Source organism: Lissotriton vulgaris, chromosome 5 (assembly GCF_964263255.1).
Source record: "Lissotriton vulgaris chromosome 5, aLisVul1.2, whole genome shotgun sequence".
Classification (NCBI taxonomy): Eukaryota; Metazoa; Chordata; class Amphibia; order Caudata; family Salamandridae; genus Lissotriton; species Lissotriton vulgaris.
In genome coordinates, this window is record NC_141693.1 from 1130223847 (window position 1) to 1130237774 (window position 13928).

The 13928-nt window shown below is 44.2% G+C and overlaps 1 protein-coding gene across 4 annotated transcripts in view; it reads left to right on the forward strand.

Moving 5' to 3' along the window:
* The first annotated feature begins 12069 nt into the window (after positions 1–12069).
* The window catches only part of LOC147712092 (caspase-7-like), a 203158-nt gene continuing 201299 nt past the window's right edge, over positions 12070–13928 (forward strand). For 2 of the 4 annotated variants that reach the window (XM_086922857.1, XM_086922858.1), the window contains exon 1: positions 12127–12250. The gene's annotated coding sequence lies outside the window, so the exon portion shown is untranslated. Of the gene's footprint in view, positions 12251–13928 lie in introns of all 4 variants that reach the window. The other 2 variants (XM_086922854.1, XM_086922853.1) reach the window with 2 other exon arrangements.

Consider the following 13928-nt stretch of genomic DNA (forward strand, 5'->3'; position numbering starts at 1 on the left):
TCACAGTGATCACAATGCACTCACAACATTCACCCGCTCAGCCTGCACTCACAGTGATCACTCTGCACTAACAATGCACTTGCGTTGTTCACCCTGCAGTCACATGAGCACACCACTCACCCTGCACTCATGGACACTTCACTCACCTGTCCCCCCCTCACTGCTTAATCTGTAGCTCACTCAAACAAGGCCATCACTAACCGTGCATTAATTTGCCTCACTCTGCACTTACAGCCGAACCCAAATTCATATGGTCACCTCACTCACCCAGCAGTCACTTGGGTACTCTGGTCACCCACACAGGGTTTAGAAATTTTTGTCAGGAGGGGGTCCTTACACCTGAAAATGTTGACAGGGGGGTCTCGGCATCCAAAGGTTTGAAGACCTCTGCTGTAGAGTGAGCGTCTTGGGAACTTAGGCAGAGTGAGGTGTAGAAGGAGCATCTTAGAACGAGCACAATGATAGATTATCTGCCTAGCCAAAAGTGTTGGTACTTCTTTGGAAGTCTTCACTGCTGACATCTTACTCTTGTCTGATGGGAATGTTATGTAGGGAGGTCACTTTAGGGTAGAGTAGGGACAGACTAACCATTTCCTTTCCTTTTTGTAAATGCAGTCCCGACTTTAAGCTGGGACCGTTCTCGGTTGCTTGATGTTACTCGTGTTAACTTTGCTTTTTATCCTGAGTCGTTTAAGGATCTTGCGTAGAATTATGTTTATATTAGTGACCGTTTATTTTCTTGACCTTTTATTGAGATGCTTGTATGTTCAACTATTTTTGGCTTTGTAATAAATCTTTAAAATTTTCAGTGGTAGTCAGTGGTCCTTTGAGTTCATTTGGATTTCTTTGGAAGTGGGTTAAAGTTATCAATGCAAGATCTTTCTTTATACTTCTAGAACAGGGAAAAAGTTCGGGAGACGGGGTTTGGGATTCTAGAGATGGGTAAGAAAATCTAGATTAAAATCCCAGCTTCCCCATTACAAATTCAAGATTTTAATCATGTGCTATTTGTGTGAACAGAGTTACAAAGGGCCAGGCACATGTTTTTAAGATTCTTATTTGACAAATTTAATATCCATTCTGCCCAGGACGCCCGTTCATTTGTTTTATCCCCACCAAATTTAATGGTTTGCTGTAGGATATATCAGTTTTTTTAATGTTTCTGGCTATTTATTAGGTAATTTTTAATTGTATTCTGTATGTCGCACCACTTGATGGTTCGATATTTGATTTATACATGTTTTAATATTTCTCTTCTTGTTCCATAGGAATTTTTTTATTTATGTATCTAGTCATGTATTTCCTTTTGCAGACCACATAGTATGTTTCATAAAAGTTTTTTTTAGGAAGAAGAAATGTATAAAGGAAGAATTTTGTATTGTATGTAAAGTAATTCTCGTTTAATTTGTCTGTGTATTTTGGTGGACCTCCGTAGGAGTTCCATATCAAAATAAATTAAAAATTGAAATTGTGTTTGTCACCAGTCTTAGGAAATTAATGCTAGCTGACCAAAGGCAACTGAAATGCATGAAACTACATGCAGAGGACAACCACAGTTGGCAAGTTCGTCTTCAGAGTCCTACGCACCTGTTTCAGCGAAGTCTAGACATTTAACTTGGAAAGTGACAGTAGAGTGGCTACCTTCAATATATTTAAACCAAAATATAATTTTTCATCTTTAGTTAGGCACATATACTCAGGAAAATAGTGATTTATTTCTAAAATATCAATGTCGCAAAATACAAGGAATTAGAAACAATTGTCCTCAGAAACCCATAAATTGGGGTCAAGGTTTGGCAGAGGGAAGGGGGTGCAGTTGTAAGGCCCAAGTTTGAAAAGCAAAGTTTAACAGAAAACTTATACATGTATTTATTTTTTAAATCAGCTGCAAGGAAGTTGGCAACAAGGACATATATACCAATAAATCTGTTCTTGATTGGTCACAAAGTGGCTGCATTTTAAAATATTCTACAGGGTTAATACACCTGCTGCTGAGATCATTGTCTGGACAGCAGTTTTGAGGGAAATACATTAACGTAAAAGAACTTTAGCAGTTAACACAGTTCTGAGAGCGTTTTGTGTTTTGTCCAGTAACAGGTTTGACCCATAAAGTAGCACAGCGGGCTAATAGGCCTGCTGCAAAACACATTGTTTAAAATGCCTGCGCAGATTTGAAGTTTAATTAAGTGTGTGTGAGGGCTACTGCTTTTGATACAGATCCGTATGTTACATCCATTTCAAAGACACAAGCCTTTTAATACAGCACATTGAGCTGTATACTGGCATCGAGGAGCTGCAGGCAAACTGTGAGTCATGGATTCAGATCCTCAATGTTGTAAAGAAGAGTTCCTTTGGGGGGTAATAAAGTCTTGTTAGTGCAGACAATCCCAATCCCTTTGGCCCAGTTTATCTTTACAAAACTGTTAACTTGGTCATGGAAAGCCAAAGTGAAAGTCACTTACAAGCCAATAAAACCCGATTCAGGCGGGAGACTACGATTTTTAAAGGAAAAAATTTCTTTGTTTTAACTCTTCTGCCTAAAAACATCTGTGATTCAATGTAAATTAATGTGAAAAGTCCATTCCCCCGATTGTGATTTACAAATTTCTCACTTTCCATTTTAAATTATTGGAATGTTTGCTAAATCATTTCCATCTGTGCAAGATTCTAAACCAAGCCCTGCATAGCGCCTAGGAGCAAACCCCGTGACTTCCCGAAAAGTGAAAGTAATATGCTGAAGGGACTAAACGTTCCAAAGAGCCGGTGGACCTGTTTTACCTGCAGTAAAGGGAGCGGTTAAGGGAGTGTCTCTACCTATCCCAGTTGTCGGCAGTTGTCACCAGCGTGAAACGCCCATTGGGCTCAAGGGGCTTCACCTGGGGGCTAAGACAGCTTTTCAGGCACACACACACACTGTCTTATCGCAGCCGCGAGTACTTCACAAGTCTTTAAAAGAATATTTAACTGTTAATGAGGCTTTGTTGTTTTTTCACCCCTGCAACTCCACTCTGCCTATTGCTGGAAGAATAAGCCCCCCCAACATGCAGTCTCCCTGCACGTCATCTTTTAAGAGTTGTGATGAGTTTAAGGTTAAGCGGTACAAAAGGGGGTGGTAATGGACGGAGCATCTGAACCAATCAAACACTCACACCCAGTCAAAAGATCCGGGTTTAATCCATCACCGTTCTTTAGCCCACTCTGCCACCACAGTTCAGACATGGCTATATACAAATCAGTCCGACCCTGTGCCTCATGGGAACAGTCCAGCCCGAACTACCAAGCCATGCCTTCCCTGGACCGGAAATAAGCTTCCGAGGACCGGTTTCTGGCATTCCAGCAGTCTTCAGCCCGGCTTGCTTGAATCCAATGGCAAAGTGAGCAAGGGACTCACGTCGGAGCATACCCTGTCAAACTTATGGCGGCCAAAAGCGGTACAAAAGGGGGTGGTAATGGACGGAGCATCTGAACCAATCAAACACTCACACCCAGTCAAAAGATCTGGGTTTAATCCATCACCGTTCTTTAGCCCACTCTGCCACCCCAGTTCAGACATGGCTGTATGCAAATCAGTCTGACCCTGTGCCTCATGGGAACAGTCCAGCCCGAACTGCCAAGCCATGCATTCCCTGGACCGGAAACAGTCCAACCCGAGTTTAAGGTTAAGGCACCTGCTGCAGAGATAATTGTCTACCCAGCAATTTTGAGAGAATTACAATAGTGGTAAAATAACTTCGGTGATTAACACAGTCTGGGAGAGTTCTGTTTATTGTCCAGTCACAGGTTTGACTCATAAAGTAGCACAGAGGGTTAATGTGCCTGCAGCAAAGCACATCGTGTAACATGGTGATCACAATTTTGGAGTTCATGTAGTTAGGTACGTGGGCTACTGCTTTTGAGACTGAGATTGCTTTTTCACTTCCAGTTGATACATTGCAAGCCTTCTAATATAGCACAGTGATCTGTTTGCTGGCATTAAGCTGTGTGCAAACTTTAATTCATGGGTTTAGATCCTTGTGTTTTTTTTCTCAATCTGTTGTTATTCTAAGATTGCATATAAGGGTTCCTTTGGGAAGTAATAAAGTATTGTAGCACAGACTAGCGCAATCTCGGCCTTACATTTGATACCCTGGCTTTGTGTTTCTCCTCACCATTCACTCCTAACACTTAAGCCATCCTCACGGTAAAAGGGACCGACCGCCATATGTGCGGGGGTCCCAGGAGTGACATTAGGATGCGCCCGCCACATTGGCGGACACATCCTGCATTTTTAACATTGCGGCGGGCGGTGCGCCGCAATGCCAAAAATGCATGTTGTGGCATTGTGCCTGCTATGTTGTGCATGCACATTTTTGGGGGGTACTATAGGTACCCCCCATGTGCCCCGCCCAACTCCCCAACATCCTGGGGGATCGTAACGGGCCCACAAACTCAAAAACCGCATGCCTCCGCCACGGGAAAGGCTCCCTCCCGCCTGCATCCTGATATGGATGGCAGTGTCTAGCAGACACTGCCACCATATGAAACCCTTTTCCGCCCGGTCGACTTGTCGACCGGGCGGAAAAGCAGCGAACGGACTTCCCGTCCGCCGCGGTCCCCTCGCCATACTAATATGGCGGGGGGGGAAATGGGTGGCGGGCGGGCTAGGATGTAGGGCGGATCGTCACCGCCATGCGGGCGGTGGCGATCCGCCCTACATCTTAATGCGCCCCTTAATGTCTACATTTATGGACAATATGAGATTCCTATACCTTATTAACCTCACTGTCCTATGTAGAATTTTCTGTACATTGATTAATACTATTGTGCCTCTGGGTGTGATATAAAGAGCTCTGGCACCCAACACTGGAATGAATAGCACTATAAAAGAATTAAATACAATCAAATTAGTAGCTTCCATTCAAATAATGTATTTGGAATTAATCATGCCCACAGATAAATCTTGCATTCTTACAATGTATATTCATCTCTTACATGGGGCCGGGTGGAATAAAGTCAAAATCCTACCTCCAAGTCATAGGTTTTCTAAAGTGCATGTGAAGTGATAAGCTGTGCACCTTTGTTTCCTTCTATTTCATTGGCATCTAGTAGCTAGTCTTCATATGGCTCTCAGCCAAGATGTTACCTGAACAAAAAAAAAGGATGATGGTCCCTTATCAGGCTTTGGTTTTGGGCTCCGCTGAAAGTGAAAATAAGAAAGCACTCTCACTGCCTGTAGCTTGCTGCTCTGAACAGAATGCAGACAATGTGTGGACACTACTGAATTATGTCCCAGTGCCTGAAAATGGTTTCTGGACAAATTCAGCATGTTTCCCTGGGTCAGCCGGAAATAGCTGCTGGAACCAGAATCTGGAATCGTCCCCCTACTTTCAGGCACTACTTTTCAGGTGCTTCTTTCACCTCAGATAGTAGAAACAAGCAGGAAGTAAGACAGTGGTACCTACCACGGATCAGGGGTGGCGGGGAGGGGGAAAGAAAAAAAATAAAACGTACCTCCTCGCCTTGTCTTTTCTCTCCTCCGTCGTCTCTCCGCGTCTTCCCTCCGCTGGGCTGGAACAGGGAGCACCTAGGCTCCCCAGTCCAATCACAACGCTACAATGCAGTGTTGTGATTGGTCTGAACACCGTGGTTCGGCACACAGCCAGGGAATGGGAGTCTGGGCATGTTCTCCACCCAGGATGTAGTGCAGCCTAGGTGGAGAACATGCAAAGTCCACATGACTGTTTAATCGGAAACAGTCTTTGCGCACTCACAGAGTGCCCACCACTCATACGGACAATAGTGTGGCAATCTCTTATATAAATGGACAAGGAGGAACAAGATTTTCCTACCTCAATCTAATTGCAGTGAAGATTGGGATATGGCCAGAACTCTGTCTTTTCTCTCTGAAAGCAGTTGGGAATGACAGTTTGGCAGCAGACATCTTGAGTAGAGTGTTTCTGTCATCTCAACATCAGTAACTATATAATAGGTTTGAGGAACCCTTTCTGCATTTGAATCCTTCAGATGAAGACACACCTCATCTCCTGTATGCTTTTGCTTATTTTCTTCTTATCCTTTGACTGTTTCTAAAGATTCATGTCGTAGCAGCAGAGGTGATAGCAGTTCTATGCTTTTGGCTTTGCAGAATATGGTTTCTGTTTGTGAGGTCCATGGCTCAGTCCCCCCTGTGGCGAATCGCACTATCACCATTTCTCCTTTGTGCACCAAGGTGCTTGTCTCTGACAGTACTTTCTCTGGTGTTCTGGAGAGAGCATAGGGCATCAGAGTAGAGATATATCAGAGTATTTAACTGTAACTATTCAGATATCAATGAAAAAGTATGGGGTCGTCCTGTGTAACTCAGAACCCGAGTATAGAATGGTATAGGCAGCAATGTGATATGTCGGGTGTCGCAACTGCGAGTAGTAGTTGTAGTAAATGTGGTAGGGACAGAGGAGAGTGACTCAAAAATGGGGAATAATTACTACAAAATGGCAGGTGTTAAGGGAGGAGTAAGGACTGGAGTGAATATAGGGAGGGATGTACACACATCAACAAAAGAGTAAGCTCATTCCTATTCACAAACTGCACTTCCAAAGTTACTACAGCCGAAAAGGACCCAAACGGTTCACTTCAAGAGAGCTTCAGGCTTCCAGCGGGGATCACCATACCATTTGTACTCTGCTTTGGGATTAGTACAATGTTTTATCACCTCCCAGTGTTAGTCTAGTAATTGTAGAACCCTGATTATGATATAGGTGCAACCAACACTGTGTAGGATAGGGAGACAGGGAACACATCGGAACAGACCATATGAAGCCCTATTCAAATCTACCATAAGACCCAGTGGTAACAAGAATCCCTCATCACCCTTGAGAGGGCCCCTCAACAAGGGTAGGCACTGATGTGCAGAGTCAACCAAAAAAGCTCACTGGAACTGTTCCATCCTGAGCACATGGACACAATACTTCATCCTTGCCTGTAGAAACAGTACAGAGGGAACTGTGGATGGTCGTGGTCCCCTTTACACTCTCATGACTCCAAGATTGAGCAGCAATGCCAGCAGTGAACACGGTGGACACGGTGCCTGAGCAAGCGCATGCTAGGCACGCTGAGACACCAGCCACAAAACAACTACAGCACAACCTCAACGCTAATGCTTTGCAACTATAGCACAGAAAATGAAACACTGCAGCTGCAACTTTACAGCAAACTATACATATTCCCACAGTGACTGCATCCCTGTTGACCAATAGTTCTCACGAGTCCAACATGCAATGATGTGGCGCTTTAACAAAACCAACCATTTTGCATTTGTCACTAGGCTAGGGCGGCTCCTCTGTTGTAGCGGGGGAGCGTCACCCCACTAGGTGGCAGCAGATTTAAACACATAAAAATAAAATGACAATAAAGCAATTGTATTATAATTGTATTGTTCTTCGTACCTGCAGGCTGCCAGCAAGCCTCATCATAGAGCGGGTGGGGCCATGCATTCTATGACCTCAATGGGGAGGAGGGGTGATTTACACTTGCATTTCTCCACCAGGCTGTGCTCTACAGCTGTGTGGAGAAGAGCCATAGGCTCCCTAGCACTGACTGAGCAGCAAACCAGGCCGCTCAGACCAATCCAAGCGCTTCTCTCATGCTGCGAATAATTTTCCCATCATGAGAGCAGTGTCAGGATTGGCATTTGGGAGCTTGCCCAGTGTCCACCAGCCCTGAAGTCGGGGGTCAGGAGATTAGCAATGCGGCAACTGCAGCGGCAGGTAAGTAAAGTTTTATATTTCTTATTTTTTTCTGTCCATTTCTCCACGGATGCTCTGCCCCTTAGAATCCCGAACAGCTGCCACTGTTTGTCACTATTTGTTTTGCCGGAACAATATTTAGATATGGTCTCAATGTAAACACACGCACAGCTGACAGTTAAGGTGATGACTGGTCAGGAGTGAAAAGAAAGGCCTAAACAAACATGAACCGTTGTATATAAAAGTATTGTACTGTACTTGTTACTGTCAGTGTGTGGCTTTGTGGGATGTGAAACCTTGGTCATGACTTGAAAGCAGTTTTCTGATTGGAGACAGAGACGAACCATATGCGTGATATCGCCAGGGGTGGGAGTAACTTGCGTGATAACCATTCACGTAGTTAAAATTCGGAGATTGCTACTCCTTTGCGAATGGATGCAGAGTACTCTCAGCAGGCACGATCCTAATTCTGTTGTATGTGGTAAAAGTGGAATCATACAAACCACTGGTGCCATAAAACACTGGAAATGGAAGAGTCCTGATTTTTCAGAATGTAGTTAAATACTACAAGGTAAGAAATATATTGTAAATGAAGTTAAGAGATAATTAATTGCGATTAAAGGTCAATTCTTACGAAATGAGAGGTTATTTTGTGGCCTTGCTGCCAGCGGAAAAGGAAATTCTTATGCTCTATTGGAAGAAAAAACCTGATCCGGTATTCAAGCCTTGGAACTGATGGAATCACCAGTGATAAAACCTCAAGTTGAATCTGTCCCATGAAAAAAGGTTACTTGCAACACTGTATATTACCTCTGTAAACACTGATACAGCTGTGTGTATGACTTTATCCATGTGTCCACTCTGCCAATTTTAACTAATAAATTGTTTTAAGCTTAAATTGTTTGCAGCTCGGACGGATCAAAGTTACTTTAACAAGCATTGGAAATGCAATAGGTCTCGTCTTTGTTTAAGTTAAAGCCATTTGCTTTGCTAATTGTATTGTATTATAGCTATGTATTATTGAGTGTATGTATGTGATATGTTGTGTTTCTATGTTGTTAGAATTGTATTTGTTAGCTGTGTAGTAGGTGAAAGTATAGCGTTAGGAGGAGAAGAGCAGTGTTTAAGATTTGGGAAGGAGAGTGAGTAGGAGACTAGCATGAAGGTTAATTAAGTATAGTGAGGTGAATAATAGCATGAGGCAGAAGAAAGGTACGGGGGAGAGCAGTATGAGGGAGAAGGAATAAAGTGTGGAGTAGATTAGTGTTATTTTGAATGAAGGAAAGTGTGGAGAGCAGTATGAGGTATAAGGAAGGATGGAGTAGTAGAAGAGTAGAAGGAGGGATATGAAAGGAGTGTAAGAAGTAGAAGAGTAGTGCGAGGTAGAAGCAAGGCAAGAATATTGAATTAGAATTAGGTATAAGGAAGTAGTTAGGTGTAGAAGAGAACTTTGATGGAGAATGTAGGAGAAGGAGTAGGAGAAGAGCAGTGTAATGCAGAAGGACTGATAGCGATGAGTGTAAGAGCAGTGTGATGTTTGATGTTGGTGGTAGTGTAAAAGGAGCTGTTACCAGTGTAGTGTACGAAGTATCTGCAAGCTAGATCGAAGTGGCCCCTCTTGTAGAAGAATAGTTTTGGGATATCTGGGAAGAATGGTTTAGAGCTGACCAATATGGCACCTAGATTTACTATCACCCAGTTCATGAATGTTAAATGTCTTATGATTATAAAATGTTCGCAGTGGTGGTAAAAGGGGAACCATATTTAGTAGATGCTGCTAAAATTCTCCAACTTTTGACCCTATTTGCTGTTAAGGTCCAGGCCCCAGATTTAGTCAATCACGTGCCCGGTATTCCAGGACAGGCACTATTGACAGTCTTAGAGGTATTTTGGCCTTGCCAGATGATAAGGTCTAAAAAAAAAAAACCCAGAAGCGAAACTGAAACCTAGCACACTGCATTTGAAATGCAATAGGCGTCACATTTGCGGCGAGTGTTTAAGCTATTGGCATTGCAAATGACAATGCCTTTTATTTATGCGTTTTGAAAACAATACATAAATAAAAGACATTCAAGCGTATGACCTGTAAAAACATTAAATATAAAAATAAACTTGTAGTGTTTTTTACGTTCCTACACTGCCACATCAGGGTTCTGCTGACATTTTACAAACGCTGGTGGCACAAAAAAACTGACAGTACACGATCACTTGCTATAATAATACCTACGCACACACGTTTAGCTATTTACACACCTTTATCCGCTCTGAATAGGAAGAGGCGTTTAGCCTACACAATTGCAGAGGACATAAAATGCATATTGTGATGTGGTCATCGCCATCGCCTCGCCATTTCCAGCACCCGAAGGGGTAGCGGTGGACCACCTGTAGTATATGTAGGGCGGGATGCTAATTGGTTAATTGGGGGTGGAGTTTCATTGTGAATAAAAAGGTCCTGGTGTGGACAGGACGTTGAATAGTCATACCTGCGTGTGGTGTGTTTACTTCAGTTCCGACATAACATTGCTGGCGACGAAGGTGGGATATTGCGGCTGTTCCCTCCTGCTTCCTGCTTGTATCCTGATTCTTTGTGGTGACCTGCGAATTTCGTTCCGTGCCCTGCATCGCATTTTGCGATGCAGGGCTTGGAACGAAATTTGTTTTATTAATTTAATTGATTACTTACCTGCAATCATCCATATTCCGGTGTTTATCACCCCCCAACCCTGCCCCTCCCCCGCCCTGCCTGCCTGCCCCACCGGAACTCCCTCCACGGGCCGCGGCTGTGGGAAAGCAAGATTAAGTAAAGCATGTGAAATGTAAGCAGGAACAACATGTCACCGTAACACTTTTCCACTTACTATCTAGAAATCAGGGGGTACTTTTGCCTGAAAAGTTAATAATATGACTACAGGGCCGGGAAAGGACCCATTTCAATGTCCATTGGTTATATCCTTACAAAACGTAAGCAGTCTGGGATAAAAAGCCCACAGTTGTGAAGACATTTTGTTTTCCAATCCATCCATCAATCAGGCATTGCGGTACCTCCAGGATTGGTGCACTTCCCAACCAGAGAAAACAATGCTGTTTAACCCCTTCCTTGCGGCCGCGATTTCCCCGCAGTGCGGTACTTCCGCAAAACGGGTGCGGCCGGAACGTCCATTGGCCGACGGCAGCACTTGGGAGGTAGTGCTGCCATCGGCCAATGGCCGACGGCAGCAAGGAAGGGGTTAAAGAAAGACAAGAACACAAAAGTAGTACTTCACTGACAAACTCTGTAAAGTGATGCTGATGTGTTTGGGTGTGAATAAAATCAATCTGGTCACTTTGTACGCACTCTGACTTGCTTTATTTAGTTTTTTCTTTATTTTTAATATTTTTAATCTTTCATTCTTGAGGCTGCACGTTGGAATAGAAAGATTTCAGAAAAAGACCACATTTCCAGCAAAAGTGTTTTTTTAAAATCCATTTTACAGGGACCAAATAAAGAATGGAGGAAAGAGAGGGTGAGAACCATTTCTTGAAGTCACAGTTTTCAGTAAGTGAAGAGGGGCAAGACAGAAAGAGAGGTAAGAAGAGGAAGAAAGAGAGGGGGGTTACAGCTGCCAGTGCAGAGCAGAAGGGGACACTGTCCTTGTCTTCTCAGGGCAAGAAGGAAAAGACAGATTTACAAAGCCCCTTGCTAACTTTTGCGTCACGTTTAACATGGGAAAAGTGACGCAAAAGTGGCGCAAGAGGCTTGTAAATCTGCTCCAGAGTCCTTTTCCTTCTCTGACCACCCGTCCCTCTGCCAAAGGCCACGAACGCTGAGCCTTATCTGTGGTCCTTGGCTATTACTGCCATCCTGGGTCGCATGTTTAAAATAAAAAAGTAGGAGAACGGAATCTATTGGATGATAGAACTAGGGGCACGTCGTGCCCTACCGATCCCGTCCACTTCGACCACTGGATTTAGCTCCTTATTGTTGTAAAGAAGGGTTCCTTTGGGGGGTAATGAAGTCTTGTTAGTGCAGACCAACCCAATCACTTTTCCAAGTTTACATTTTCAAAATTGTGGACTTTGTCATGCCAAGTCAAAGTGATAGTCACATACATGCCAATAGATCCGATTCAGGCGAGAGACTCACGATTTAAAAAAAGAAAAAAATGGCTTTACTTTAACTGTTCCGTCTAAAAATGTCTCTGATTCAATATAAATCAATGTGGGAAGACCATTGCCCCGAAGTTAATTTACACATTTCTCACTTTCCATTTTAAATTATTGGCATGTTTTTTCAATCGTTTCAATCTGTGAAAGCTTGTAAACCAAGCCCTGCATAGCGCCTATGAGCAAACCCCGTGACTTCCTGAAAAGTGAAAGTAAGATGCTGAAGGAAAAGAACAGACTAAAAAGCCGAAGACCTGTTTTTACCTGCAGGAAAGGGAGCGGCTGGGGGCGTGTCCGTCCCTCTACCTATTCCCAGTTAGTCGACAGTTGTCACTGAGGGGACCGGCGGCTTTTCTCTCACCGTGGACTCTGCACTCGACAAGGTAAATACAGCTTGTTATTCATGGCTGCCAGTCTGTCTATGAATGTGTGTCTGGCAGAGAGGGTCTTCTCCGCCCATCTTTCTCCTTCCCTTGGTATCAGCGCCCATCCCGCGGGGCAAATGCGCGTCTTTCGGCGGATTCTGAATGTGTGTAGAGCTCATGAAACTAAACTTTAACCCATGGCACCTTATACTGAAAGGAAAGCGTGTTTGTCACTCGTCTTAGGAAATGAATGCCAACGGGTCAAAGGCAGCTGAAGTACATGAAACTCCATGCAGTGGACACGCGGGTCACTTTCACTTTCGGTTATCAGGTGCGTCATCAGCATCCTACAGCACAGAGCTCCACACCTGTTTCAGCGAAGTTTAGTCATTTAACTAGGACAGTGATCACAGAGTGGTCTACTTTCGATTTATTTATTTATACCAAAATAAAGAAGTTCAACTTTGGTTAGCCACGTCCTCGGAAAAATTGTGCTTTATTTCTGAAATATCAGGGTCGAAAAATGCAAGGATTGGATACAGTTTTCTCCAGAAACCCATAAATTGGGGGTCAAGTCAAGTCAAGTCAAAGAATTTATAAAGCGCACTACATACCCAGAGGGTCTCAAGGCGCTAGGGGGGGAGGAGGATTACTTGTCGAATATCCACGTTTTAAGTTGCTTTCTGAATGCTAGGTGGTTCTGGGTAAGGCGAAGGTGAGTGGGGAGTGAGTTCCATGTTTTAGCAGCCAGGTATGAGAAGGATCTGCCTCCCATGGTGGTCTTGTTGATGCGAGGTATAGTGGCGAGGGCTTGGCTGGACGAGCGTAGTTGGCGGGAGGGGGTGTAGAAGGACAGTCGTGAGTTGAGGCATTCCGGTCCGATGTCGTAGAGTGATTTGTGTGCGTGGGTTAGCAGTCGGAAAGTGATCCTCTTATTGACGGGTAGCCAGTGGAGGTCTTTCAGGTGGCCAGAGATGTGTTCGTTGCGCGGGATGTCTAATATGATCCTGGCTGATGCGTTTTGGATTCGTTGTAGTTTCTTCTGGAGTTTAGCGGTAGTACCTGCGTAGAGGGTGTTTCCATAGTCCAGTCGGCTCGTGACCAGTGCATGGGTGACTGTTTTTCTGGTTTCGGTGGGGATCCAGCGAAATGTTTTTTTGAGCATGCGGAGAATGTTGAAGCAGGATGAGGATACGGCGCTGACTTGTTTGTTCATTGAGAGTGAAGAATCCAGGATAACGCCCAGGTTCCGTGCGTGGTCTGTCGCGATGGGTGCTTTTCCAAGGGCTTCCGGCCACCAAGAGTCATCCCATGCAGATGGGGATGTGCCTAAGATGAGGACTTCTGTTTTATCTGAGTTCAGTTTTAGACGGCTGAGTTTCATCCATTCGGCAACTTCTTTCATTCCTTCGTGTAGGTTAGTTTTGGCGGTGCTGGGGTCATTGGTGAGAGAAAGGATCAGTTGAGTGTCATCCGCGTAGGAGATGATGTTGAGGTTGTGTTGGCGGGCGATGGCCGCGAGGGGGCTCATGTATACGTTGAAGAGGGTGGGACTGAGTGAAGATCCTTGTGGTACGCCACAGATGACTTCAGTGGCCTCGGACTTGAATGGTGGAAGGCGGACTCTCTGAGTTCTTCCGGTGAGGAACGAGGTGATCCATTCAAGTGCTTTTCCTTGTATTCCGATGTTTCTGAG